Source organism: Canis lupus, chromosome 4 (assembly GCF_048164855.1).
Source record: "Canis lupus baileyi chromosome 4, mCanLup2.hap1, whole genome shotgun sequence".
Classification (NCBI taxonomy): domain Eukaryota; kingdom Metazoa; phylum Chordata; class Mammalia; order Carnivora; family Canidae; genus Canis; species Canis lupus.
Window position 1 is genome coordinate 56,061,287 of NC_132841.1, and position 27,821 is coordinate 56,089,107.

The window sequence follows — 27,821 nt, forward strand, 5'->3', positions numbered from 1 at the left end:
GATTTCAGACTTCTAGCCTCCAGAACTGTGAGACCATAAAGTTCTCTTGTTTTAAACTCCCCAGTTTGTGGTACCCTGTGAAGGAAGCCCTAGGACACTAAGAAAGAAAGGTGAGGTTTTACCCTGGCATCATAACAGTGACGCAGCAAGAATATGTTCCAGTCCAGCCACTGCTATCCCTTGTCTGGAGCATTGCCCTCTATGGGCAAGTGCAGTGGCCATGATTGCTGTCCCTCTCTGGTCTAGTCTGCATGCAGCAGTTTAGGTGATCTCTACAAAAAGAGAAGTAAATTGCATCTTGTCATCTTCCACTGCCTTGCTTAAACCTTTCAGTGGCTTCCCACGGCTCTGGGATGAAGGTCCAAAATCCTTACCAGGGATGACAAGGCTGTGTGCGCATGGCTGGTTCCCTCCCTTCCTTGCTGCCCACCCACCATGCCATCTTCCTTCAGGCATCCAAAGGCCCCATGATGACCACTTCTGCCTTAGGTTGCCTGTCCCTGCCAGTCCTTCTCCCTGGGTGGCCAAGTTTCCAAGCCCCTCCTCACTTTCTCTCTAGTGAAACCCTGCTCAGCCTTCAGCTCTCAACTCAAGACTTCAACTCCTCACCAAAGCCTTCCTGATGACCTCCCAGACCATAGCAGGTCCCTAGGGTAGATCGTTATGGAGCCCTGGAACATGTCCTTCATGTCCCTCAGCTCAGGACATCTATCATTGTGCAGTCGTGGAAGGACTTTACTCTGTCTCCCTCCCACTTGGAGCTCTAGGAGGGTGAGCCATGTGAATGCTCTGCTTGCCAGTGGATCCCACATCCTCATGCACAGCCAGACGCATCTCCGAATCCCTGCTGAACCCACATGCCTTCCTCCTCCATGCTTTCATTCACTTTGATTTGATTTGATCTGATTTCCCTGTGAAGGAAGCAGGTCACGGTTCATCATCCTCATTACATGACAAGGGAAGTCAAGTTCAGGAGATGTTGTTTCTGGTACAAGATTACATGGCCCATGAGGTAAGTGGTGAAGACAGGACTCAAATCCAGTTCAGTTTGTTCAGGGATCCTTATTCCAGTGCTGTGTGCAATCAAATCAATTCCCAAGAAGAATACCTGAGTTTCAATCTCTGGTGTCATCGAACCTTGTGGAGATACCTGCTGAAGATCTCCAAAAATTAAGGAGCTCTGGCAGGGCACAGAGCATGTGGGAGAGAGCTCCAGGGACAGGGAAGAGGAGAAGAAGGAGAAGGGAAATAGGGACCAAGTCACAAACCAAACAAATCAGCATTGTCCCTGTGTCACTTGGTTCTCTGGCCTCTGGGGGTGTTGTTAATAATGCAGAAGCTGCGGTGGGAGAGGCTGCCCTCCACGCATCCGGGCTGGCTTCTGGCAGCTGTAGGTGTTCTGGGTCTTGTCACATCTCAGTTCCACTGGGCTTCTGGCTATTAAAGTGTCATAGCCCATCTACTTCCAAGAGTGACTTATTCACTTGTAAGTCTTAGTGTATTCTAAGGCACTGCCAATCCATTTGGAGGAGGGAGGGCACAAAGCAGTCAAAGTGTCACCCTTAGTCCTGTTATGACACTTAGGTGTTTCTAGCCGAAAGAAAATTGTTAAGATGAGGTGGACCCTCATCTTTATCATCACTTTCATTGTCATGATTTCTGTCATGTGCTCCCTGTGCACCTGGGTCCAGGGAGGCAGGCACTGTTAACTATCTTAGATGGGGAAACTGAGGCTTAGAAAAGCTTTATGCTAATCTCTGTCCAAACAGCCAGTAGGTGACAGCCAGAGTCATACCAGGTATTTCTGATCCCAAAGCTGGCATGAGAAACTGTGAAACTGTATTACCACTTGATGCCCCTGGTCTCTTCATTCTGCCTAGGGGGGTACATTTCTAATCCCACAACCTCTATCCTAGTTCCCATCCCCTGGGATATCCAGGGCTTTCACTTGCTTAAAACAACTTCCAGACAGGTAACTATGAACAGCAGGAAAATTAAAAAGAGGTTGGGAAAGAAAGCTATGGGGTGCCAGGATGGGTTTTGGCAGGTGAAATGCACAGGCATTTAAGCATCATTACTGTTTGGAAAAGGAAAACAGACCAGTCCTTCAGGAGACATACTTGTTCTGGCTCTGAATTCCAGGAGAATTTCAGAGAGGCAGAGCTGAAAGGGGCCTTGGAGTTCAGCTCAAAGCTGAACTTTATCATTCTCCTGTGGCGTGAGTCCTCTCTTAAGACAGTCTAGGGTGTAACAGATATTCTTGATGGCTGGTTTTGAAAACACAGCCATTTCTCCCCCACCCCTCCCCGCCCCGTCCTCCTCCCTGCCCTCCTTTTCTTAATAATAGCTTTACTGAGTAATTCACATCCCATACAATTCACCCATTTCAAACCTACAATTCAATGTCCACCGGCCAGTTCTGTGCTGTTGAAAGCAGCAAGCCTTAGCAGAGGTATTTCTGTAGAGAGAACTCAGCTCAGTTTCATCAGGAAAGCATGTACTGCACTCCTGCTGGGTGCCAGGAAGTATGCCGGGCACATTCCTTTCTGTTGATCTAACACGGCGGTTTTCAGAGTGCAGACCCTAGACCAGGTGCATTAGCATCGCCTAGGAACTTATAAGAAATGCCAATTCTGAGGCCTCTCCCGAAACCCATAGAATCAGATGCATGGGGCCCACTGACCTGGATTTTAATAAGTTCTCCGAGTGATGCTTGTGCATGTTAGCATTCTAGAAAAACACCCATCTTAATGCAGAAGGTGAGATCAGGGAAATGAATCTGGATCAACATGATCATAGCAGGATTTCTAAATGATTAGAAACGGAATCTCCATTTTCCTGCTAGAATAATAGAAAAACTGAAGTTCTCCAAGGAATGCAGACTATCTGCTGGCTTCCAGCAAAACTGTGAAGGGGATGGGTCCTGACTCAGGTGCCCTCCATCTTCCTCCTCAGATTCGTGGTGGTCCTCATTTGGCCTGGTATCTCCTTCACCTCCGCAACCTTCCTTTGCCTTCATGTGAGAGTAGATCTGATAAATTCTTGTTCCTCCTGATAGGCTCACAGCAAGAGTTCTCAAATCTTAGCCCTAAATATCCCTCAGGGGAACTGGTTTTCATAGACATTCTATGTCAGGGGACAGTGACTTTCAAATCTTTTGACTGTGACCCATAAAAAGATATACTTTACATCACGACCTGGTACACAGACACATAACTGAAATACAAGGTGTGATGCACTCAGATATGTTTTTTCTCTTCTAGCCTCTTGTATTTCATTTTTGTTAAAAAGCTGGTCATGATCCCTGAAGCTGATGTCATGACCTTCCACAATGATTCGACCACAATCTAGAAAACCCTGCCCTGCAGCACAGTCTGGAAACTACAGTGTTAAAAACAGATGCCTCACTGGATCCTTAGGTCCTTGTCCACAGCTCCCAACCAGAGGCGAGTGCTCCCTGCCCAAAGCCCATTGTTACTGTTATTATTGTCGAGATTCTGAAAAAGTGTACCCAAGACCAGTTCTATAAGCAGGACTGCCAATTCCATTGCTCACCTCAGGAGGCCATTACTAGAACACCTATACGTTGATTTGAGATCTCTGGAGTACCACATGAGTGGAGAAACTTATGTCAATTATGGTCAATTTTCTTCTGCCAAAGACTCTAAAGAGTATATTTTAGGTGTCCTTTCCCTCACCCTAAGAGCTGCCAGGAAAATGTGCATACTGGGGCTTTTGCATCTATGGGTTCTATTGTCTCTGCAGCTGAAAAATATAAAAGACACAGCAGATCTGAGGGAACTGGGCCTAAACTCACGATCAAAAGCCAACATAGCTCCAACATCTGGCTGGCTCACCTTCTGATTTAGGGGTTTCCACCCTATCCTACTCAATGTCCCTTCATGTTACAGTTATCTTGTATAGTCCCCTTTAATATCCTAAAGTAAAATTCATAAATAACATAATGGGCTTACTACTCAATTTGAAACAATTTTTTTGAAGATTTTATTTATTTATTCATGAGAGACACAGAGAGAGAGAGGCAGAGACATAGAGAGAGAAGTAGGCTCCATGCAGGAAGCTCGATGTGGGACTCAATCCCAGGACCCTGGGATCACACCCTGAGCCAAAGGCAGATGCTCAACTGCTGAGCCACTTAGGTGTCCCTGAAACAATTCTATATAATGCTCCAGCTGTGATATAAAGGAGAGATCAAAAAATGACACGTGTTTCAATACGCAAATGCTTGGGATAACTGTGAGAAGACAGAGAAGTAGCCAAATGGTTGTACTTAGAGTGTCCTGTACTGGTTTACATTTCAGTTCAGCTAACAGATCAGTGCAGGTATGTGGGCTGGCAACTCAAGTCCTAAGAGCAGCACTGATGTTGATGATGTACTTCCCTAAAATGGTGAACAACGTCTAGAACAAGTACAATCTTCCCTTGATAGAATAGTATATTCCTGGAAAACTCAGCATGTCCCAGGGGAGGGGAGAGAGTTCACTGGCGGGAGACTACCATATGTGTCTGTAAGCTGCTTTGAGTGGTAGTTGGTAATGAGAGGAGAGAGAGGAAGAGCAGGTTGGGTGAAATGCTCACAGGCATGTTCCAGTAATAAAATACACTGAGGGGGTGGGGAAATGAAGGAAGAAGAGCGGGAACCAGTAAGCCTGGGCATTGTGTGGCTCAGAGGCCTTGGGAGAATAGGAATGTCTGGTGGAAGCTGTAAGTGGATTGCTAGGGAGTGTGTGATGTACAATCCTCCTCTACTTCTTCCCATCAAGTGTTCAGTAAAGTTGGAAATCCCCCCTGATACTTGTGCACACATGGATTTTTTTCAGGGGGCTCTCCATCTGGAGTGAGTCCCTGGAGCAGAAGTCAGAAGCCAAGGATAGCCAACTCAGGCATATACCTGGGGGGCACCAGGCACTGCCCTGGGCACTTGGTGGGCTCCATCCTGCACACATCCCTCACCACCACCCTCTGAGGGTTACCCCTACTTTACGGATATGGAACGAGACCCACAAAGGGTCTGTCACTGCTTGTGGTCACACAGCTAGTAGTGATTTCTCTGGAGCTCAAGCCCAAGTCCATCTGTCTCCATCATCCCTCTCAATCTGTGGCCCACTGGCTGGATGGCTTAGGCGCACATGTGAAGTTTATTGCTCTGGCACGTTCCTGAGAACGAACAGGGAGTGGGCCTTCAAGCTAAAGACAAATTGTACATCTTCTCCAAACATTTGCTTTGAAACCACAAGCCCCTCTGTTCTTCGGCATCACATTACAAATCACCCTACTCCTCAGGGCACAGGTATGTGGCTTGAACATGCCTTTGGTGATTTTAAGAATGAATTATGCTCCTTCCTCAAGCAATCACATCCACCAGCTAGCTCCCAGAAATAGAAAGCACTTTATCACACAAATTAACTCCTCTCCCCGATTTCACAGAAGATGAGTAATCTATGAAAAAAAGAGATGCTATTATCTAAACAGACAGCCTTATCTGCACTTTTAATTTCAACTAAATGTCTTGGTTCCTTTTCAGCGGGTGGGCAGGGCCATAAATCTGTTTAATAATCAGATGACGAATAAAAACACTCCAGAAAACATCACTATTAAGTTAATTATGGCCTCCCCTGTTTTCTGAAAGTGACTCCCCACCAATCAGATACAAATGAAAAGAGAAGGTCGGGTGCCTTGGACTTGGCCCACCTCACTTTTTCACCCAGTTGGAGTCCATCCAAGGGAGCAGATTCATGGGCAGTTCGAGTTGTGGGCTCTTGGTAGCTGCTCTTAAATTATGTCAGGCTGTCAGGTGTTGGAGAGCAACACGTGTTTCATTTAGGGTGCCGGCTTCCATGCCTATCGTTTAAGATGTTATTAAAAAGGAAAAAAAAATTCTTCCACTTCAGCAACACTGTCAACCTGTCAGTTTCATATCTGTTAAAGGGCAAAAGTATTCTCCTGGGGGAGATTTCCCTGCTCAGCGCACAGGAAGAGAAAGTTGAACATATGTCAGAGCATTTCTTACCACCCCTCTAACTACTGCCACCCCCTCTCCCCCAAATTCCCCAACCCAGTCTCAGCTATCTGGAAACTTCTGCTTTGCAGAGTCCTGCAGACTTCTCATCCGGCCTCTTCCCTCCCTGCTTCCTCACCGGTTAGTGCCAGAGCAGGCCCTGTGGGATCTTCGGCTATTTACACAAACTCTCACAGCAGAAATTAATCTGGGTACACAAGTCTCTCATCCCATCCACACTGTTGCTACAGCACAGACCTACTGATGTTATCTGGTGATGTTCCAGGCCTCTCAAGAGTGTCCAAAGCCCACCTTCCCAGACCAATCTTCCATCTCCACCCGGCACCTGATCCTCTCTGCAGATGCCACCTGAGTACTTTCTTGCCTTCATTCCTACTCCTGCAAATCCATCAGCTCAGAGCATCCGTTTCTGCTTCTCCGTGCCAGGGAATCCTATTCTTCCCTGAGGCCTCAGCTCACAGTGCTCCTGGATTACCAACTGCATGAATGGTGTTCTCCTCTGATGCCCACTGAATATAGCGCATGCTCTGTCTGCATTTCCATCGCATTCTGGTAGGGACTTGTGTCTAACTGCCTGGCCGCAAGATTCCTGGTGGCAGGATGGAGACTAATTTAGTCCCTGTCCTTCATAGCATCTGTAATTCCGCAGGTGCTCACAGATAATCTGGTGCATGATCCTGACTTGTTAAGTTTTCACTGTCATTTATTGCTTTTATTTTTAAAAATCTGCACAGACAATGTGCTTCCAGAGGACTCAACACGTCACCCATGGGAAGATGTCAAACATGTTTGGGGGTCCCTGTTGTCCAGGTATTCACTTGTGAGTTTCTAAACATAGGAGGTAGCCAAGGGAAGTAAAAGTCATCTTTACAGCAGGATGTTTATCAAAGAACAGGCCATTCATGACGTTCCCACCCCCCAAAGAGAGAAACAAATGCAAAGGCCCTGAGGCAGAGTGGGCAGGACCTAAAGCAGTCACTGTTTTTTCTGGTTAATGTTTAAGGCCATTCCTTGTAGGCAGACACTTGCATTGAGTCCTGTTAGGGCATGCCTTAAAGATTCAGACAGCCCGCAGGGAAAGAAACACAAGTGATACAGAGAGACTCCATTTTTGGATATAAAGTGTTTTGGATACTTCATCTTTTTGTTTTAAAAATGCAAAAATCTTTACTATTATTTGTGATGCTAAATGTGATACATTTGTTATAAAGAAAAAAAAAACTTTTTTGACCATCAGGGAGGAAAGTCACAGCTGAATGACAAGCCAGTCTAGTGTCATCCCAAGTGATGGCCACTCAATAGTTCGGTGTACTTCTCAGCCAGTTTCCCAATGTTTTTCCTGCTTATTTATTTATTTATTTTTTCTGAGGCCTGCTTTTTTTTTTTTTTTTTTCATTCAACAGTCATCTTTCTATATCAGTACATGCAGATCTAACCTGTCCTTTACTCCCTGATCTCACTCAATCCTCCAAGTAACCCAAGTGAGGGAAAAAGCCCCATTCAGCCTGACACAGAAACTAAGGTTGGAGAGCTAGAGTACTTTGCCCAAAGTCGACAACCGGTAGATTAGCAGACAGGGCTCTGTGACTCTATAGCTCATGCCGTCTCTGACACCAGGCTGTGTGCCTTCAGAAGAAAGGACCAGACCCAGGAGACAAAATGTGCAGAGTTACAGTTCAGCTCTACACGAAGAAAGAACATTCTAACAGTGAGAGCTGCCCAGTAAGCGGTATCTCATCAGACAGCGAGTTGTCCACCATGGGAAGAATTCAATTAGAGGCTCAACTCATTATGCACACCATGGAAAAGACTCAAATGTTGGGTAAAGACAAAGTGGCCTTGAAGGCCCCCGCAAGCACTGGGATTGTGCGATTCTACGGCTGCAAGAGGATATGCCTGTCCATACTATGAGCTCTAAAATGGTGTAAATCTAGCTCTTAGGACCTAATCCTTTACCTTGATGACTCCTTCTGAGATGCACTTAGGAATGTGCATAGAGAACATGGTTTTCTTTTCCTAAGGTCTAGCCTATTTTATCTACCCCTGTAATTTTCTCCCTGCCCCAGCTGTGAGCAAATTTTACTTTCAGTCTTGTATTTGTTTTATTTGTTGAGGGCCAGGAAGTGCACAGAATGCTGCCTCCAGTGGAACTCCACAGGGTGGGTCTGTGTAAAGCAATGTGGGCTGGGAGTTCTGTGCATTCTGAACACAGAGCAGCACGACACGGAATTTTCCAGTCCTCCGGATTGTGCATGAGTCACACGATGTCCATGTAGTCTGATATGTTAACTCGTGCTCAAACGCACACAGCCCTCAAAACCCTACCACCAAAGTGCCCTGGAGAGGCATCTTATTCCCACGGAGGGGTCCGGGTGGCTGGCTGAGTCACAGGGCCACAGCTGACCTGCATCACCCAGAAACCAAGCAGTAAGACTCTAGCATGCCAGTAACGCCCCTTGGCTCCTCAGTACCCTTCCTGTTTGGGTCTGTCAAAGTGCGTGAATCCACTCCCCCACCCCCGTTGTAATCTCATTCCTGTGGGTTACCATATCTTCCCTCTTGGGAGTGGGGTATTTAAAAACTGAATACATGCTCGTTTTGAAACCGGCTCGTTTGATATGCAAACGATAAATGAAATATCACCAATTAACACACTGTTGGAGTGGCCTCTTAATACTTTGTGGTCCGTTGGGGCTTTTATGTCCCCTTAGTAGAAAATCCCCACGATCCAGAATGTCATCCTTCCACATTCCTTACTGCACAGTTCAATGCAAAATAATATTTAGTGGAGCTTCGTATCGGACAGGGAGAACGCAAGCTGTTCACAAAGCAAGATGACCAAGCTCAGGCTCCAGGTGTACCAAGGAAGATATTTCTACTGCCCGAATACCATGAACAGCTGTCCCCCAGTGAGTGATTCTGTGCCAGGCAGAGTGTTCTGTCTCCTACAAGGATTATCTCATTTAACGTCCACCGTGATCCTATGAGGTGGGATTGTCGTCTCTATTTTAGGGATGAGAAAACAAATGCTTGGGGAGCTGGAGTGCCTTCTATTTTTTGTCGGTGAGTAGCAGAGCGGGGACTTGATCCGGGGTGTCTGGCTTCAGAGCGTGTGCTCCCTTACTGGAGGAGGCACAAGAGAAGATGAGCAGCAGGGATTAACTTTGGGGAGGGGACCAAGGGAGGCAGAGGTCTCCCAAGCAGAGTCTCAGGGGATTCATAGGCATGGTCAGGTGGGGAAGGATGTTTTCAGCAGAAAGAGCAACTGTGGAAAGAAAACACAGCCCTGAGGCAGTTGAGTATCTAGGGAATTGGATAGAGTCCAATGTCTTTTCACCATGACAAATCTTAACAAACAATGAAGAAGTAATTCATGATTTCTTCTCATTAAAAGGGGGTATTTTCTAAAATTGTATGAGTAGAACAATTGCTATGAGAGATTGATTGTATGAGAGAACAGAGGTTTTGCTATGAAACAAAAATTTAGCCTAAAGAGGATTAATACACAAACCCTCCCCACCCCCTTCTAGAAAGGGAACATCTATATCTCTAAGATCTTGCAGGAAATAAATAAGCCATCTCCTTTCCTTCAGGACAGTATTATTTTTTAATTAAATGAGAAATAATACACATATTCTCCTTGTGAAAAAAATAAAACCTAAAAACGGGTTGCCTGGGTGGCTCAGTCAGCTGGGCATCTGTCTTCAGCTCAGGTCATGATCCAGGGGTCCTGGGACTGAGCCCCGCATTGGGCTCCCTGCTTGGTGGGGAGTCTTCTTCTCCCTCTCCCTGCCACTCCCCCTGCTTGTTCTCTCTCTCTCTCTCTGTCAAATAAATAAATAAAATCTTAAAAAAACAAAATAAACCTACAGGTACAAGAGAGGATCAAGTCTGTTTTTGCCTGTACAGATCTTCCGTCCTGGCTTACTAAGTCACCACTGCTAACAGTTCGGAGTATATGTGTCCATGCATTTTTTTATAGGTCTGTACACACATACGCATACATATTGAAAACAGACAGAACTGCTTCTGTTTGCATGGGTTTACAGAAATGGTTCTATAGCTTGCTTTTTTGTTGTTGTTGCTTTTTACTTTATAATACATCTTAGAGCTCTGTTCATGTCATTTATACCCAATCCTTTGTTTTCAATGGCTACATCATATTCCATATTAGGGGTGCATCATAGTTTATGCCCCATCCCCTACGGATGGGTACTTAGATCATTTCTAATTTGGAACAATTGTGAACAGTGCCGGGGTAAGCAACCTTACACGTGTCTCATGGCACACATGCTACATATTTCTCTAGGACAGACACTAAGAAATGTTATTTTTGGATCTTAGGATATGCACATTAAAATTTTTTGATACTTGCAAATTGCCCTCTAAAGTGGAATTCCCAATTTTTGGTCTCCCCTGCTGGTTTTTGTCTAGAATGGTGAGAACTTTGGCAAGGAAGGTGGGGTGGAATGAGGAGACAGATCTTTTCAATGGCATATTTCATATCAGACTAAAGTATTTAGAAAAATAGCTACTTTTTTCATATTATAAACTAGATAAAGTAGAGCAGGAGAAAATCTTGGCATGGGGTGATACACCAAAGAAAGGCTCTCAAAGAGGGGGCCAGGCCCTATCCTCCAAGAATCCCTGGTGAGGGCTGGAGATAGGATAGGATGGGTAGGTTTCTCAAAGGGAAGTAAATGGTCGAAGACGACAAGATGCAGAGCCCTGTTAGGATTTGGGTGAAGGTCTCTGAGTAGGGACTGGGAAGAAGGGGCTAGGCGAGGCAGACGATGCTCTTCTTCCCTAGGCCTGCTCCTTGCCTCCGGGGCCACCTGTTTTAGGCAAATCTGGTCACCATCAAAACCACAGCACGAGGCACAGATTCTGGGAGGGGGGAGGGGGGGCAGGCAGGGCTGCTCCTCACAAATGGCTGTTAGGGTCAAGCATTCCTGCCCAGCCAGTCTGAGCAAAGGTTTGTCTAATCTGGACGGTCTGGAATTTCAGGGGCAAAATGCAGTTCTTTGGTAACTTGGGAAAGCTGCCTCTGCGGACAGTGGTGGTTAGAAAGGCGCGCTTATGGTGGCTTTTAACGCATTAATGGTATATGAAGGAGGAGACAACCCTTCAGAACACAGCCCCGCTCTGCTCCCAAGTGTGCACCAATTAAGATGATTACTGGTTTCCTTACAACACAAATACTAATGGCCTGTCACGCTCTGGCATATTTTTCTTGGTAACCTTCAACTCGGAATGATTAATATGGCTCCTGTGGCAAGGCTCCTCCACACAAAGGCAGAAAACGTGGGGTAGAGGGAGGGGGTGCCCAGCTCTGAGGCCTGCACATCCAGTGAGGCAGACGTCTGTGAAAACACGTTCTGAAGGACTCTGATGGTAGGAGGCCACGGCCACGATTAGTGGGCGGGGGCGGGGAGTGGGGAATGTCCTGTGAACCCTCCCAGCAGTCAGCATCAGGGCTAGCTGTGTGACCCCACCAAGGTCCCTTTCCGTCTCTGGGCAGGGGAGGCACATAGACAGGAAGGAGGTGTATGGCACAGCATAGCTGCTAAGAGCACAGCTCTGAAATCTGGCAGACTTAGGTTTGAATGCTTCGCCTTTCTACGTTCCATTTCTGTAAGCCTCGGTTTGCTCATCTGAAAAATGGGAATAATATAGAATCTCCTTTCCTTAGGGTACTGGGATGAAATGAGGTGATGCGTGCTGAGTGCTTGGCAAGCCTGGTGTCTGATACAGACTGAGCATCAATACTGTGGGCCACAGTTACTATTACTGTTGTTGTTTCACCAAACTAGGGAAACCGACATCAGTCTTGAGGCTCCCAAGGACACCCCACTTTCTCAATTTACATTTTCTAGAAACAGCTCCCCCCACAAAGAACACTTCCAATTTCCTTCTTCTACGTTAATCAAGATCAGAGAGGGCATCCAACTGCCCTAGACAGAACTCCTTCCCAGTGTTCCATGCATTTCATTCAGGGAGAAAAATGGTAAAGACCATCTCCATTTGGTCTTTTCAGAAATATGAACTGCTAGGTAGAGGTACCAATACCTCACTGAGGGTTTTAATCTAATATTCAGTAATTAATGAGGATGCAGTCAGAGGAAGCTCCTCTAACCACTCCTCTCCCCACCCATTCATCTTATGTAAAAACACAGTGCAAACAGGATCTCAAAGCCATCTCTCTAAACTCAGTCATCACCCCTAAATCCTGCATTTTGGAGCACCCTGGGCATCATGGAAGTCTCTACCTCAGCTCATAGGGGAGCAGATCCTATGGGATACTGAAAGGGTCCTAGCATGGAGAGCAGAGGAGGGCTCACCTGCTTCCAGGGCCAGGCAGCTGTGTATGTGAAACGGGCCAGATGGAAACCCACAAATCCAACTGGGGTCACATGGGTGAGCCCAGAAATGATATCAGGAGAACCAGAGTGCCAGATTTACATGGGAATCCTCCCAACTTCCAACTAGTGACAATTCAATAGGATTTTAAAATTATTTTGAAGGCCTAGTAAGCAGGTCTATGGGGCTGTATCCTGCACCTTGAAAGGAACATAAACTCTTCAAAGCCGGAAATTTATGGCCTAGAGCAAAGGAGGAGTAATTTACCAAATGGAGTTCTCTAAACCAAAGGAGTTTAATGGATCAGAAAAAAGACAATAAAAACCACCTGTAGTTCTGACACCCAAACCACTCCTAACATTTTATGATCTCAAGCATTTAAAAATATATGTGTGTTTGCAGATGTTTTGCCTGGTTTTTATATTTCATAGGATGGGCCCAGATGTGCATGAATACCAATGGGTCCAGGATTCTTTTCCTGCGCTCACCTTTATGTTGCAATCGTCTTTGTGTGCTGCCCTCTTCAGGCAGCTCCTTTCAGCAAACGCTCTTCCTTGGCAAAATGTGCTTATGGGGCCATTTCTCTGGGATGCACTGAGCCAAAGTTTCTCATATCAAAGTCATGGACAGTACCCCTTAAAAGAAACAAACTACTGTGGGCTCCTCCATAAACACACCCAGGGATTTATCTGGGAAATAGCAGTTGAAGCAGCCAAGGTTTCTGACTTCCAACTGTGAATTTTCACTGCAAAGACAAGTGCCTTCATAGTTGCTAAAATAATGTTTTAAAATATTAAAACTCAAAATGAAAAGGCAAATTAAAAAACTCCTGGCTAGTTCTTGGCTCCACTAAACCCAGTGGAGAAACACTGGTGTAAGGTACAGTAGTGGGTCCCTGGGGACCCAAGGTCCTTATGAGCTGAGCCTCTGAAGTTTTTGTCTGGGAGCCCCTACCCTGTGGAGCCTTCTTCCCTGCAAGCTCAGGGCTTTGGAAACCACAGAGGCCACTGGTTTTCACCCATGTACTGTGGGGCCCAGGAGCTAAAACCAGATTCTCCTCCCATCTTTGGAGGGCTAGGGGGAGGCCACACTTTATTTTCTACACTGGGATTTTGGGTACGATTTCTTTTGAAAGAAGTTTTCACTATTGAAAAAAGAAAAAAAAAGTTGGAAAATCACAGATGTAGGCCATTTTCCTCATTTTGGGGATAGGGAGATGATGATCGGGAGAGGGGAAGGGCTTGAGGATGCAAGTTTTCTAAGGGGCTGGCACTCCCTCCCTCAGCTCCTCCCCACTATCCTGCCTCAGCTTTCTCTCCCATACTCCTTCTTCTTCCTAAGGCCCCTGAGCATTCCTGTCGACCCTGTGTTCTTCTCCCTGAACTAAGCATCAGTTCCTCCAGTTTTTAAGGGTTCCCTATATATTTCCTCTTACGTGGAGATAGAAAGACACAAGGCATCAGGGGTGATCTGTGCAACATGAGGGAGCCTCCAGCTGAACCTGGCATCATCTCAGATGTGTGCAGCCAAAGGTTTCTAGCATATCTGAGGGAGGGGGTTGGCTCGTATGGCAGGTCTGTAAATGCAGACATAATCTTCTTAGCTGGAGACACCGTTATGATTCCATAGAAAGAAGAAATGCATTCAACTTCAGAATCCGTTCCTGTTCTAAACATTAGAACAGAGGCTTTCAGGAAACGAAGGCTCTGAGTCTTATGGCCAAACATCTGATGGTGGCACTAAGGTTTAGGTCTGTGACTCCGAGGAAGAAGGGGCTGTGGGGTGGAGGTGGTCCTTGCTGTGGACCTGGGTCCTAGGCCTGAGTGAGGCTGGCCTCAGACTTGCTATGGGACCTTAAAGCACTCATTTCCGTCCTGGGCTTCAAGTTCCTCAACTCTGAAATGTGGTTTCTACCACATGGTTAACTTCACTGAGGTACAGTAAGAATGGGAACACGGGATGGTATCTAGAGTCAATGTGACTTGTTTGTCATTTAACCCCTGCATTTCACTTCATTTGCAAAATGGGAGCAAACCATGCTGGGAGGCATACAGAGGTAAAAAAGAAAGTTAGGATATCAAAAAAAAAAAAAAAAAATTCTTCAACACACAGTAGCAGTGGTTGCCTCAAACATATCATTTTTAGCAAGTGCTCACAGAGCCAGCAAGCTTTCAGGGCAGATGCATATCCTGTGTCTTTGCCCTTCAGTTGCTCACTCTCCAGCTGGAGGGCCGAGTGCCAGGCCTGGAGCCACACAGACCAAACAGGGAGGGTTCACCCTGCAGGAGCACCCAGGCTTCTCGACCCCAGGGAAGGGGGGCTAGCAGGGGCTGGAGCATCAAAGAAGCCTTCTCAGAGGACGTGACTCACTGGGTCTTAGAGGGTGATGAGGAGTGTAAGGAGGCAGAAGAACGAAAGTGCAAATGGCTTTGCAGGGGCGTGTGTGAGGAGAGAAGAGGGTGATACTGGGGGCTGAGGTAGGACACTCAGGCTGGACTCTGTACCCTGAGAGGGCAGACATCTGACTCTGACCCCTCATCTGTCCCATCTCGGCCCCACAGAGCACTGGAGAGGCCTATGTGCCCAGTGCATATTAAGGAGCATCCTACTTCTATCACGCAAATGTCCTAATTCGGCACAATTTGCTACAGCACCACAACTGACAATGTGGTTGGGGCGACGAGAACGAGGAAAGCACAACCAATGCCTAACTTCTCAGCTGGCTTTGGAGTACAGATGACAACACACACGACTGATGCTGCTCACGAAGTGACAGGGTCACACGGGCAGACTCGGGGTTCCGCAGCACACCCCTGCCCAGAGCGCTAAGAGCCGCAATGCCATTGTTTGTTTCTCCCATCCAGCGCACAACAGTGTGAGTGTCATCATGATAGGGTATACTAGACACAAAGCTGTGGGTTTTCTCAGAGGTTAAGGTGGAGGGCATCACATCCACATCCGGTCACTGGACCGTTGGAAACACCAAGGGCAGGGGATGGAATCTGGCTTTCTGAGTGTCCACCAAGGGGCTGCGAAGGAGTCTGAGTTTTGACCAATGGAAGTAGATGAGAGAATGCCAGGTAGAAAACTTTCCCCTCCTCTCTCCCGTCCATGTGTATACAGGGACTACTCACACATGCTGTTCCTTCTCACAATGTATGGAAGGAGCCCCCCACGCCTGCTGAGAGCACTCACCTGCTCACACTGGAGCCTACTGCGTCATGGCAGCTTCTGTTGGAACTACCTCTAGTTCCTTGCTCCTCCCTCCTACCCTCACCCTCACTATGTCTGACTTGCTCCTCCTAAGTAGCGTCAATGCCTTCATTGTTGCTTGGGGCCTGTTTTTGAGAGGACAGGCTAAGTAAGACAAAGAACACCCTACAATCGCTCTCATTTGTAAAATAAAAGTAAGTCATTCACAAGCAAGCACAGGTGCTTTAAAGGCTGTCTGGAACAGAATGACTTGCCTGGGGCACCTGGGTGGCTCAGTGGATTAAGCAGCAGACTTTTGATTTTGGGCTCAGGGTCCCAGGATCAAGCTCCCCTAGTGAAGGGCTCCACGCTCAGTGGGGAGTCTGCTTGAGGATTCTCTCTCTCTTTCCCCTCCCCCTCATGCGTGCCTGTACACACACTCTCTCTTTCTAAAATAAATAAATCTTTTGAAAAAAAAAATGACTTGCTTGCAACACATCTAACACATCCTGACCCACAGTGTCCTGACAGTATAGAAGAGACCAAGAGATGAGAATACAGCCTCAGGAGGGCTCTGAGTCAAGGACTCCAAGGTGCTCTTGTATCTGTTCATTAATTTAACAGACATTTAATGATGCCTCAATGCTCCTGGCATTGTGTGGGGTGCCAGGGATGCAGAGGTATCTAAGGTATGGTCCACATCCTCATCCTCAAGGAGCTTATGGTTGAGTAGGAAGGTGGACGTGGACATAGAAATGTTGGGGGTGCACTGCACATGAGCGGGGTATCTCAAGGGGAGAGTAGGGGCGCCTGGGTGGCTCAGTTGGTTACATGGCTGCCATTGGCTCAGGTCGTGATTCCAGGGTCCTGGGATCGAGCCTCCCACTGGGCTCCCTGCTGGATGGGCAGCTTACTTCTCCCTCTCCAATGCTTGTGCTTTCCCATTCTCTCCTTTCTCTCTCTTTCTCAAATAAATAAAATCTTAAAAAAAAAAAAAAAAAAACAGGGGAGAGGGCAAAAGGAGGGAAGGATCCTCGCTGTCCTGTTTGAGGACAAGATGCGGGGAGAGATGGCCTCACTGTGATTGGTCCAGAAAGGTGGATAGGAGTTTGCCAAGAGGACAAGGGCTTTGTTCGACTCCTCTGGGGGAGGTAGACAGGGCTTCCCCTGTAAGGACCTTTGCCAGGGACCTGGTGAATGATTAAATCAAATGTGGTGGGATAATATTTGAGTAAACCCCGGGGAGTGGTGGTGTCTGCTTGTGCTGTCTGTTTGTGCTCACAACTGTTGCTTCACTCACTTTTACTACCACCCTTGACCACCCCATCCCTAAAAAACCTAAACAAAAACACCATGGCCCTAGAGACAGAAGCCATAACCAACATCAGAAAACAAAAACAAACAAAAGTTCCTGGCAAAGTCAAGTTGCTATCATAAACAATACATTTGGAAGAAGACCTCCTGTGTAAGCGTCCAGCCCCCATGGCCCTCATCATTACTTGGGGCTAAACAGACCTGGGCTCAGGGAGTGGACAGAAGTTAGAGAGCAGAGGGGGAGGTCGGAGCTGGTGAGGGTCCCTGGATCCAAGTGTCACTTTTAGATGACAGAGCTTGAGATAGGAAATCTCATTTTTTGAAAAAGTTTACATTTTTGCCTGCCTGAGTAAAATTTCTTCCTTTGCTATACTTATATCCTAATGTAAGACTTCAGAGAGATCAAAGCTTCCTTAAACCTGAAAATGTGAATAAAATGTCTTAAGCAGTTGCTATGGGAATTTGGCCCCATGAAATATGAAGAAAATGGTCAATGGGAGTGCAACTGTCACTTGGTGGCTGTGTTCAGGCACATGGCAGGGCTCAGAACTCCCCATCACCTTACCGAAGTTGGTCAACGTGCATTCACATGCCTGCCAGTGTCTCTGCCACTCACCTTGGGCTTTATCCAATGAATGCTAACCATTTTTTTTTTAAGTATTTATTTATTCACGAGAGAGAAAGAGGCAGAGACATAGGCAGAGAGAGAAGCAGGCTCTTCGAGGGGAGACTGATGTGGGACTCGATCCCTGGACCTGGGATCATGCCCTGAGCCAAAGGCAGACGCTCAACCACTGAGCCACCCAGGCGTCCCTAACGCTAACCATTTACAAGGTTTCATAGCATTAAGTACCACTAAGCAGGCTTCTGCATGAACAGATGTATAATTGACATAATTTGAAAAATGGCAGGTGACAGTGTCAGGTCTAAGGCCAATTCCCTTTTGCTACCTGACTGATGTGCAAGGTCTCTGGGGGCAGGGACCAGAGAAATGGTAGAAAGTAGTGAGGTGGACCCAGGACCCACTCATCTCAGGAAAGCTCCCAAGCCCTACTACTCACTAGGTGTGTGATCTTTGCCAAGTCACTTCACCTCTCTAGTCACAAGCTCTGCATATGCAAAACGGGGATCATGCTATCCCTACCTCACAGGGTGGCTATGAAGAAGTCCTGAGACATGAGACATACCATTTAGTATTGAAGGCCAGCAGACCCAAATTAATAGGTGAACTTTATGTCCACCTGGGGAAGGGTGGTCAGCACTCACAGAGTTACTGCCATCAGGGTGGGCTGTGTTGAATTTGCCAGGCATCTGTGCCACAGACTGAGCCACAGGGATGTGGTTCAAGTCGTCTGCAATGAAGTTGTAAGAACCTGACTCATTTCTATGACCTGAAAACAGCCGAGGCTTTTTGTGCTGCCTGCATGATTGAGGAACTCAGACGATGAAGTAATATTCATATGAATGTGTTCTTAGGTTCTAGTGTCTTGTCTCCTCTCCTTGAAGGATGTCCAATCTCTCAGCTTATGGATAGTGCTGGCGGAAACTCTTTCAACAGGAGTCTCAAAGCCAGCAGTGGAGTTACTTAGTAGCCCAGATTGCATTAAACAGATGCTACTCTGCCCAGCTGGAGCACAGAGAACAGATGAATGAACATCGCAAGAGAGCCTACAGCTAACTCCTTTGGAGGAATTCATCGAACTTGTTAGCAGCAGCTCTGATGTTGAGTTCTTGAAGCAACTAAGGTATTTGGTATTCAATTATAGCATGAGAATAGCTGCTAATTATCCTCTGCCTAGTTAGCTAAAGAAAAATGTTTTTGTCAGGGAAGCAAGAAAGAAGTCTATAAACCTTAAAAAATAAAGGGAGGGGCGCCTGGATGGCTTAGTTGGTTAAGCATCCAACTCTTGATTTTTGCTCAGGTCACGACTCAAGGTCGTGGGACAGAGCCCCATGTCGGGCTCTGTGCTGGGCACGGAGCCTGCTTAAGATTCCCTCCCTCCCTTCTCCCTCTGACCACCTCCCTCCACCCCATTCACTTGCATAAGCTCTCTTTCTCATAAATAAATAAATATGGGAATAGTTAATACCACAGAAACCAGCTACAAATCAGAGCTCCCTGCCTTCACTCCAGCTGGCTGTTACCTTTTACCAGCACACCATTGGCTATTTCCATTGGTTTTTGCTGTTATAAATAACACTGCAGTAAACATCCATGTCCAGGCATCTATTTGCTCATCTTTGATTGTTTCCTTAGAAAAATTTCTAGAGATGAAATTGCTAGATCAAAGGATATTTTTAGGCAGCTCGGATACACATACTGTCAACTTATACTCCTGCTAACAGGGCAGCATGAGTTTATTTCCCTGCATTGGTTAGAGCAGACATTTGAGCTGTGGACCATAGAGCCATGATCTGGCACCTGCCCCCACCGTGCTGAAGAACAAATAGGGCAAGTCCAGACATTATATACCAAGCACCACCTCCCGCTCTCCTCTCCCGTACCTCTAGCTCTCAGAGGACCGCATGTCACTGCTGTTTTGCACTTGGCTGTTTGGAGTAGCACTGTCCAAGAGAATTTTCTGTGGTGTTCTGTCTCTGTGCTGTCCTACGTGGTAGCCACTCATCATGTGAGGTTCCTGAACACGTGGAATGTGTCTTGTGTGACAGAGAATCTGAATTTTTAACTTTACCGGGTTTTAATTTAAATTTCAATAGCCACACATAGCTGGTAGCTACTGTATCAGACAACACAGCTCTAGGGGTTCAGGAAGGACTGTGGCTTACAGTTCTTCTATAATTGATAATCATGATAACGAGACATCCTGCATTATTTATACCAGCTCTGATTTCAAATATTTTGTTCCCACTGACCCATAAACATTGACATTCTGCAATTTCTTAAATGTCTGGAAATTCTGATATTTCAGAATTTATATTACATTCTCTCAGACTGCATTGCCCACCCAGAAACTCTATCAGACAATATCCCTTTAGGGCCTGGGAAATATTGAGCTCCCGGCTCAGCAGAGAAGCAGAGGACTGTCACTCAAGGGGTATAGTCTCTCAACAATCATTACTCTCAGTCTATTGCTGATGTACCATCCTGCCTGTGTGCTTTTGCTTATGATGTTCTCTTAGGCCAGGGAACTTCCTTCACTAGGCAATGACATCTCTTCTAGGAATCTCTCCCTGATTATTCCTTTGTAGAATTAAAGGCTGCACTGTCTGTGTGACCACTAAACATGGCTCATGGCTCAGGTGAGAGCCTTGAGTCACCACTTGGGACCTATTTAACCACTATTTTATTTATTAAACTATTTACTTATTTTAGAGAGAGACAGAGAGAGAGGGAGAGACAGGATCCCAAGCAGGTTTCATGCAGGGCTCAATCCCATGACCCTGAGATCATGACCTGAGCTGAAATCAAAGAGTCAGACGCTCGACCAACTGAACCACCCAGGTACCCCTAGACCTCATTTTAGATGAAATTTGAATAATGTTAGTACTGGATTTCTTACTCCAAAGCTGATTTGAAATAGCAAATTAAGGAGGGAAAAAGGCTCAAAGGGACAGAGACATAGGAGGTGACAGGAAGTAAAATCATCTAAGAGTCATACTGTAAGGGAGAAGATTCAGAAAAACATATAAATACCAAACCTGGGCTTCTGAAAACAGAGACACTAGGTCATTTTGTGAAAAGGCAAATATTTTTCTGGACCTCAGTAGTTCTTAAGGTAGGGCTATAGTAAATAACTGATATTCATTAAGACAACTATAAGGCATCAAATACTAACTCTAAACAATGAGTGAAGAGGCAAGGAAAGTCATCTTAAAGTTCTAGGATTTAAAGCTTGAAGGATTTTATAAGTCATCCATGCGTTATAGATGCAGACACTGAAACCCAAGGAGATGATGTAATTTGGTCAAGGTCACAAAGCCATTTACTGGCAGGGCTGGAACCAAAGCTGGTCTACTTGTTCTCGTATCAATACCTGGGAAAGTCACTTGATGAACTTTTTTACTCCACAATGCCATGGACTTGATGAGGAATTAATGGAGGAAAAAAATACTGTATCTTCTTAACCTCACTACACAAAGATATTTCCTTCTGTCACTAATGGTAAACAATGGGAAAGGATATGTCTTTGTATGGAAACAGGTGTCAAAGTAAGAATGAAACAGGAATTGGCATTTTTATCTTTATGATGAACACGGTGTGAACAGCACGACTTGGGAGTGATAATATTTGAAAGAGCATTCTTTAATTGGGGTGATTAATATCCAAATTGCTGTTACACGTGGGCAATAGATTCCAACTGTAATGAAAATGAAATCCCCCAAACCCATGGCTGTCCATCAAGATGCAAATGGCAGAAGAGAAGTAAGTAGCTGATGACACACAAATGGTTTCAATGCTCTGTGCATCAGAAGACATTTATTTTGGGGCTTTGGCCATGGAGAAAGAATAATAGGATTGATCTAAGGCAGTTATAAACCACCACTGATAGATAAATATACATCTTCTCGCTCTGTGCAGGAGCAGGTATTCAGAACAAGGTGGTGCACACAGACAGACAGCTCCTTAAATGATACCTTGCAATTACACTGCAGCCTTCCAGCAGATAATAAACCTTCAATGTCTTGAATAATTTAAAATTTTCCAGCGGCATGAAGGTTGAAAGGAAAGAAAATCACACTCTGCTTTGGAGGGAGAAAAAAAAAATCCTTAGCAGATCAACTGTGGGAATTCTGGCAGAAAAATGCCCAGTTTTCATTTGTTTTCCTGATAGGTGGATATAATCGTCCCAGCTCAACCTGGTCTCTGATTTTCAAAGTCAAAGAACCAAGAGTGAATGGATCTCTGAGAAATAAAATCGGAAAATATAAAGATTTAAATCTTTACATGGGGGATCCCTGGGTGGCGCAGCGGTTTGGTGCCTGCCTTTGGCCTAGGGCGTGATCCTGGAGACCCAGGATCGAATCCCATGTCGGGCTCCGGGTGCATGGAGCCTGCTTCTCCCTCTGCCTGTGTCTCTGCCTCTTTCTCTCTGTGTGACTATCATAAATAAATAAAAATTAAAAAAAAATAAATCTTTACATGTTATCACTACCATCACAAAGGTGATTATACATAATAGTATATTATTCTAGATTCAGATAAACTTGAGTTTGGATCCCAACTCCACTACTCATTTGTGGTGTGAACTTCTGATTCTGTTTCATCACCTGTATTATCAAGACAATAATGCCAATTATAGGATTCAGTGAGATTATAAATTAATATTTCCTGGCATATATTAAATGTTAATAAGAAATGGCATTAATTATTAGTTTCATAAATTATTATTACTAATGATAGTTTCAGTCTTGGGGGTCTTCAAGGTATAGCTACAAAGGAGGGTGAAGGGGAAAAAGGGACAGAAGAACATACAGCTTCATACCAAGGGAAATTATGGTGTCCAGGTTACTGCTTATGGTATGGTTAATGTAAGGTTACTCTGAGCCAGCCCCTGCTTTGAGCCTTCTATGAGCAATATCTCAATTAATCTGCACAGCTCTTTATGGAAGTAGCCCAATTTTACTCCCTGAGACACAGAGAGATTAAGTGCTAGTTCAATGTCACCCCACTGTCTTACTCTAGAGCAAGGGTCCTTAGAACCCAAGGATTCAAAGCCCAAAGAACTTAGGGTTTAAGTTTTGCATTTAATTTTTTAAAATAATTTGCACATTCACAATTTTATGCCCTTATAAAATAACAGTATCTTTAGGGGAGTCGATGGTCATAAAAGTTGATCCCTGGTACTGTTAAGGTGGGCTTTTGTAGTTAAGTTAGCTACAGACACTGGTGAATAGCTAAAGAAATTGTCATGAGAGTAAATGCCTTCGTGAGAGGACTAAGAATGCTGTTCAGTCCTATTACAAGTCTATATTGGATGTGCTCCATTAGCAGCTAGCTCAAATGTTAAAATGGGGTGGATAGTCAGCTGCACTGGTTGGGAAATGTATTCAAGGATGAGCTTTGGTGCCTATTTGGCTCACACAGTAAGTCAGGGAAGGAAAAAAAAATGACATAACCAGGGGGTTTATACCTGCAGCTGTAACCCTTGTCCTTTGAGCCCAGAGTAAGGCCAGGCCAGCAGCAGCATACTCACTGGGAACAGCTTGGACTGGGAGATAGGACTGTGTCCTGACTTCTGCAGATGCCTGATAGCTTGCGGGGGGTGTGCCCAACCAGCAGCAGGTGCTCCTGAATGGGAGCAGGATTTTATCACGAACCTGCCCTCTGACTGAAGTGCCTGGTGGGCTTGCACTTCTCATCTCAAAAATGTGCAGGCTGGCTTGAGATTCCTGAAAGTAGAGCAGAAATTCCCTAAACTCTGAAGTCGTGCTGCCTGGAAACACTAGGCTTCTTACCATCAGCAGAAAGCCTTGATTTCTTCCAGATTTAAAAATAGATTTTGCATGTGGGTAACTTGCAAATGCCTGAACTTGAGATTTTGCATGTGGAGAGCTTGCTAAGAGATAGGATCCGTGGGAGTGTGGAAGAAATATTTAAAAATAAAGGTTGAAATGTGAATAAAACCAGAGTGTCTGCTCTTGAACTTACTCTACCACCACGTTTTTAAGAAAACTATCTTGCAGTGGAAGGAATGTGGGGGTGGAGATACAAACAGGGTCTTCTGAAACCTGGAGGATGCTGTGGGAAGATCAGGGCAGAAATAAGCCTGGCTGACGGATGTTGCAGAGCGGAATAATTTTAATTCAAAATGAGGAAACACTTTCCCAAGAGCCACCCAGCTCAGCGTGACACAGTAGGACAGACCTGGCGCAGGCCATCAGCATTGCCCACCTGGTCTCATGAGACACTTGAGGCAAACCTCAAGAGGTGAGTACATGGAGCTGAAAGAACCAAAACCCAGGGTACCCTCCTTGAGCTTTTCTATTTCCAAAGTTATGAATGTGGTTAGAAGTAGACTCCTATGGAGGAAGCCCTTTGGGGGCAAAACGTTTGTGAGTGAGTTTTAAATGTCTCAGGAGAGGCCAGAAATCCACGTGCCAGAGAACAGGGCTTTGAAGTCAGGTGCCCTCAGGTTGGAGGAGATGTTGGTCTACTCCAGAAAAGATGGGACTAGTAACAGAAAAGGCAGAGAGCTTTTGATGGAGGACCAGGCAGGGACCCAAGCACATTCTCACATTAAAAGACCTTTTTTATTTTTTTTTTTTAAACTGGATGTCTCAGGAGGAATTTCTTCGATGCCTGCTGCACTTAGAGTTATGAGTTTGGTTGGGGCCTCAAACAGGTGATTATGGTAATTTAGAGAGAAAGTACCAAGCCATTTCTGTCACAAGGCCGTTCTAGCTTGAAAATAATAGTGCCTCCTTGTATTTATAGAGTGCTGAATACTTTCCAAAGCCCTCTCTCATCTATTATTTCATTTGATCTTTACAACGGGGCCAGAGATGTGGGTTGTGGCTCTGCTGCAGGGCATTGAATGAGAGCTTTCCCCCCTTGGGACTTCAGTCTCCCTATGGTGCTTCTGGGATCACCTGCATCAGAATCCCCAGAAAGAGAGGCAAAAGATTCCCGGGCTCTACCCAGACAGAGAACCTGGATGTCTACTGGAGTGGGGCTTGGGAATCTGCATGCTAAATGTACTTCCCATGTGATTCCTATGTACACCAAAATTTGAGAGCCCCATTCTAGTATTTCATATCTCCTCAGCAATGAGATCTTGTCACATGAAACACACACACTCAGCAATGAAAGAAACCCTGAAAAAGTATAAAATTCTGATGAGTGGGGAGAAAACAGTCTGGTGTTGGCTGAGTGTATGGTGATCATCCAGATAATAACAGCCTCTCGAGGATATAATTAGTGCCCTCAAAATTGGAATATGACTGTTTAATAATTTAAGTGAGATCATCAGGATTAATGAATAGCAGTTGAAATTAAATGTGGGACCATAAATCCACACGGCCTGTTCCAGGCTGGCACTTATTTGTGATGAGGTATCCTGGAAAACAGGGATCTGGTGGGGGCTGAACTCAACTCCTTCCACAAAGGCCATGTGTGTTTGCACCTCAGGCAGCCCAGACAGCACACAAGCTCAAAGAAATCACCATCCGACTACATCACATAGCATCTGTTTGTGATATCTGTCCTGCCATTCCTGGAATCCAGAGTTTTCCAAATCTAAGCATCATTTCAATGCTATCAAACTAGGATGAGGAGCTGGTTAAGAATGTGGATTACCACTGAGTCCATCTCTGTGGGTGGGCCCTGCTACTCTGCATTTTAACAAGCTCCTCAGTTGACGCTGACATAGGAGAGTCACATACTACAGCTTGAACCCCGCTGGAACTGGAGACCACAGGGGACACACTCCAGGTGCAGGCTGACTGTCCTTGAGGTCACTTTCTCCTTGGCCAGCTGGCTGGTGGTTCCTTGGGGTTCTTTCCTTCCATGGAAATCAGCATTCTCTTCAAAGTCATTGAATTTTTAGCTCATGAGGCTTTTATGCATTTCTGATTTCATCTAAACCCTACAACAGGACTTTGAGGTGGATGGGGTAGCTCAGCACCCAGCACTCCACCATTCCAGCTAATAGTAATAATAGCTGCCACCTCCATAATAGCATCATTAACAAGGACCATTTATTGAGCTATCCCCATGGCTGGGTGGTATTACTGCTCAGCTGTCCCTGCAGGAGCAGAGGAACAAAGTGGGGGCAAGGAGTAGTTCACCAAACTGACTCTGTCCCTCACTGGCCCTCAGCCGGAAGTCAGGAAGGAAACAGGGTTTTGTGTCTACTACAAAGAATCTGAAGAGTCAACTCTGCTCAGGAGCAAGGTCTATTTATAGGTCACTTCCATTCACTCATGAGTTCAAGCACTGCTTCTTCTATCTTATGGCATCAGGGACATATTTTCTGGGGAAAGTCAGGCCTGGTCTTTCCTCCCACCTGGTTGAAACATATCTGCTGGCTGTTGTGGGGGTTCTGGGAAGGTGATGGTTAGTTTGAATTTTACATTAAAAGAGATTGGAATGCAGCTGTTATTTAGAATATTCTAGACCATATATTCTGAGAGCATACAGAAAAAGTTAAACCAAAAAACAAACCCTAACAGTTTCTGAGAAAAAACTGGGCACAAAACATAGCTTTATAATCCCCCCTGTATTCATGCTCACTGCAGATTATTAGCAACGCCTGGTAAATCCCATGCATTAATAGGCACAGGAGGGGAGGACACACAGTTGATGGTGGGAGTTAATGGTTATTTTGAGATTCTTGGATGCTCATAAACAATGTGGGCATCTCTGAAGAGGTCTGCATTTATGAAGCGAACAAAATTAATTTTTTTTATTATTCTGGGAGGAACGAGCATTATTGGTCTTTCAAGAAAAGAAAGTAAGTGTACACAAGGATCCAGAAACATTGGAAAAGGCAGTCTGAATCTGTTAATACTTTACAGGAACCAATGTCACTAAGTAACACAAGAGAAAGGGATGTTATCATGGCCTTAAGACATCTTGTTTCTTTGTTCTATAAAATGATGCAAAATGGCATTTTTAGAAGATTTTCTATTTGAGATAGTAAATCTAGAGACTGAAGAGAGAAATTAAACTTTCAATGCCCATGAACACTCAATTGACTGGCAGGACTGCAATTTTCTCCTTTTAATTTTTGGAATAAATAAACAACATGTAAGTGTGTGGATTGGGCCTTCTTGATCTTTAAAGCTGTCAAGTATTGCCTATTTTTGGCCATAAAAACTGGCTAGATTTTTAGTTGCCAATGTTTACAACTCTGATGGTGCCTCTGGATTCAAATCAAACCAAAATCGGTGCTGATGTTGGGGAGTGCCTGATAAAGATACGATTGAACCTTTTAGGGGCTGGAAGTTCTGTAAGGAAATTGGGAAGAATGCCTGAAGCATCTTTATGCAGTAGGTTCATTTTATAGCTGCCTGTGTGTCGGGTGTCTGGAAGCAGGTTAGAGCTAATGCCTATATTTTGGCCAGTGTGCTTCAGGAACGGGTTAGAAACTGTATTATTTAGAGAATGGGGCTGATATTTATAGTGAATGAAAACAGCAGGACATATCTATTAGACATAAACATTTCTTTACCTAAAAGCTTTTTGTTGTTTTTACCTAAAAGTTGTTTTACCTAAGAGGTACGGTAGAGAGAGGAAGGTTATTTCTTGTACTTTGGTTTGTACTTTCTACTAAGCATGAATTTTCCCTTTAGGTAAATGTTGGCAACTAAGAAGCTTGCTATCAAACCAAATATGACTTATTCAAATCACTTACAAGAGGGCCTGGTCCACAGTAAATGCTACACAGGTACCATGCAGCATTATTATTATTGCTGCTATTGCCATATCCTTTCTGGGATGCAGATAAGATGAGGCCTTTCAGCTCCCCACCAAATAAGCTAAGTGTGAATGATGTAAAAAGACTTGGTTGGTTTGAACCAAATCAAGTTAGGTACTAAGGAACCTCTTACTTTCATTTCAGCTTCAAATTTCATCTCCCTCAAGACCCTGAATAAGTAACAATTCATGTCAGCCCTAAGCCGAGGGCTTTCTGTGGTCCTCCTTCCGGAGGCCTTATTTCAAAGACCTCCAATAATAACCTGCTATCTTGGGTTTTGCTTCCTCCCATTATGTTTTCAAGGAAACACTAAAACAGTAAAAGGGTTAGATTTTAATCCTCACAAGAAAATCAGGAGAATATCAGCAATTTAGCACAGTTGTGCTGCACCAAGTTTTTAAAATGTAGAAGGCTCACCCACCTCAATAGAAGTGTCACCTTTCTGAAAATACAATGCAGCTCTTTTCCACTACAGAAATGATTCTTTTCCAAACATCAGAGCTTTTGATGCTTCAGATGCAATCTGAGCGATTTAT

General features: G+C 45.1%; 1 protein-coding gene and 1 long non-coding RNA gene across 9 annotated transcripts in view; one reads left to right on the plus strand and one right to left on the minus strand.

Moving 5' to 3' along the window:
* GALNT10 (polypeptide N-acetylgalactosaminyltransferase 10) overlaps window positions 1-27,821 on the minus strand; it is a 216,585-nt gene that overhangs the window by 56,144 nt on the left and 132,620 nt on the right. The gene's annotated exons all lie outside the window — the stretch shown is intronic.
* The window catches only part of LOC140632422 (uncharacterized), a 29,562-nt gene continuing 10,590 nt past the window's right edge, over window positions 8,850-27,821 (plus strand). Inside the window, exon 1 of the long non-coding RNA XR_012029975.1 lies at window positions 8,850-9,103. This is a non-coding gene — a long non-coding RNA (uncharacterized lncRNA). The remainder of the gene's footprint in view (window positions 9,104-27,821) is intronic.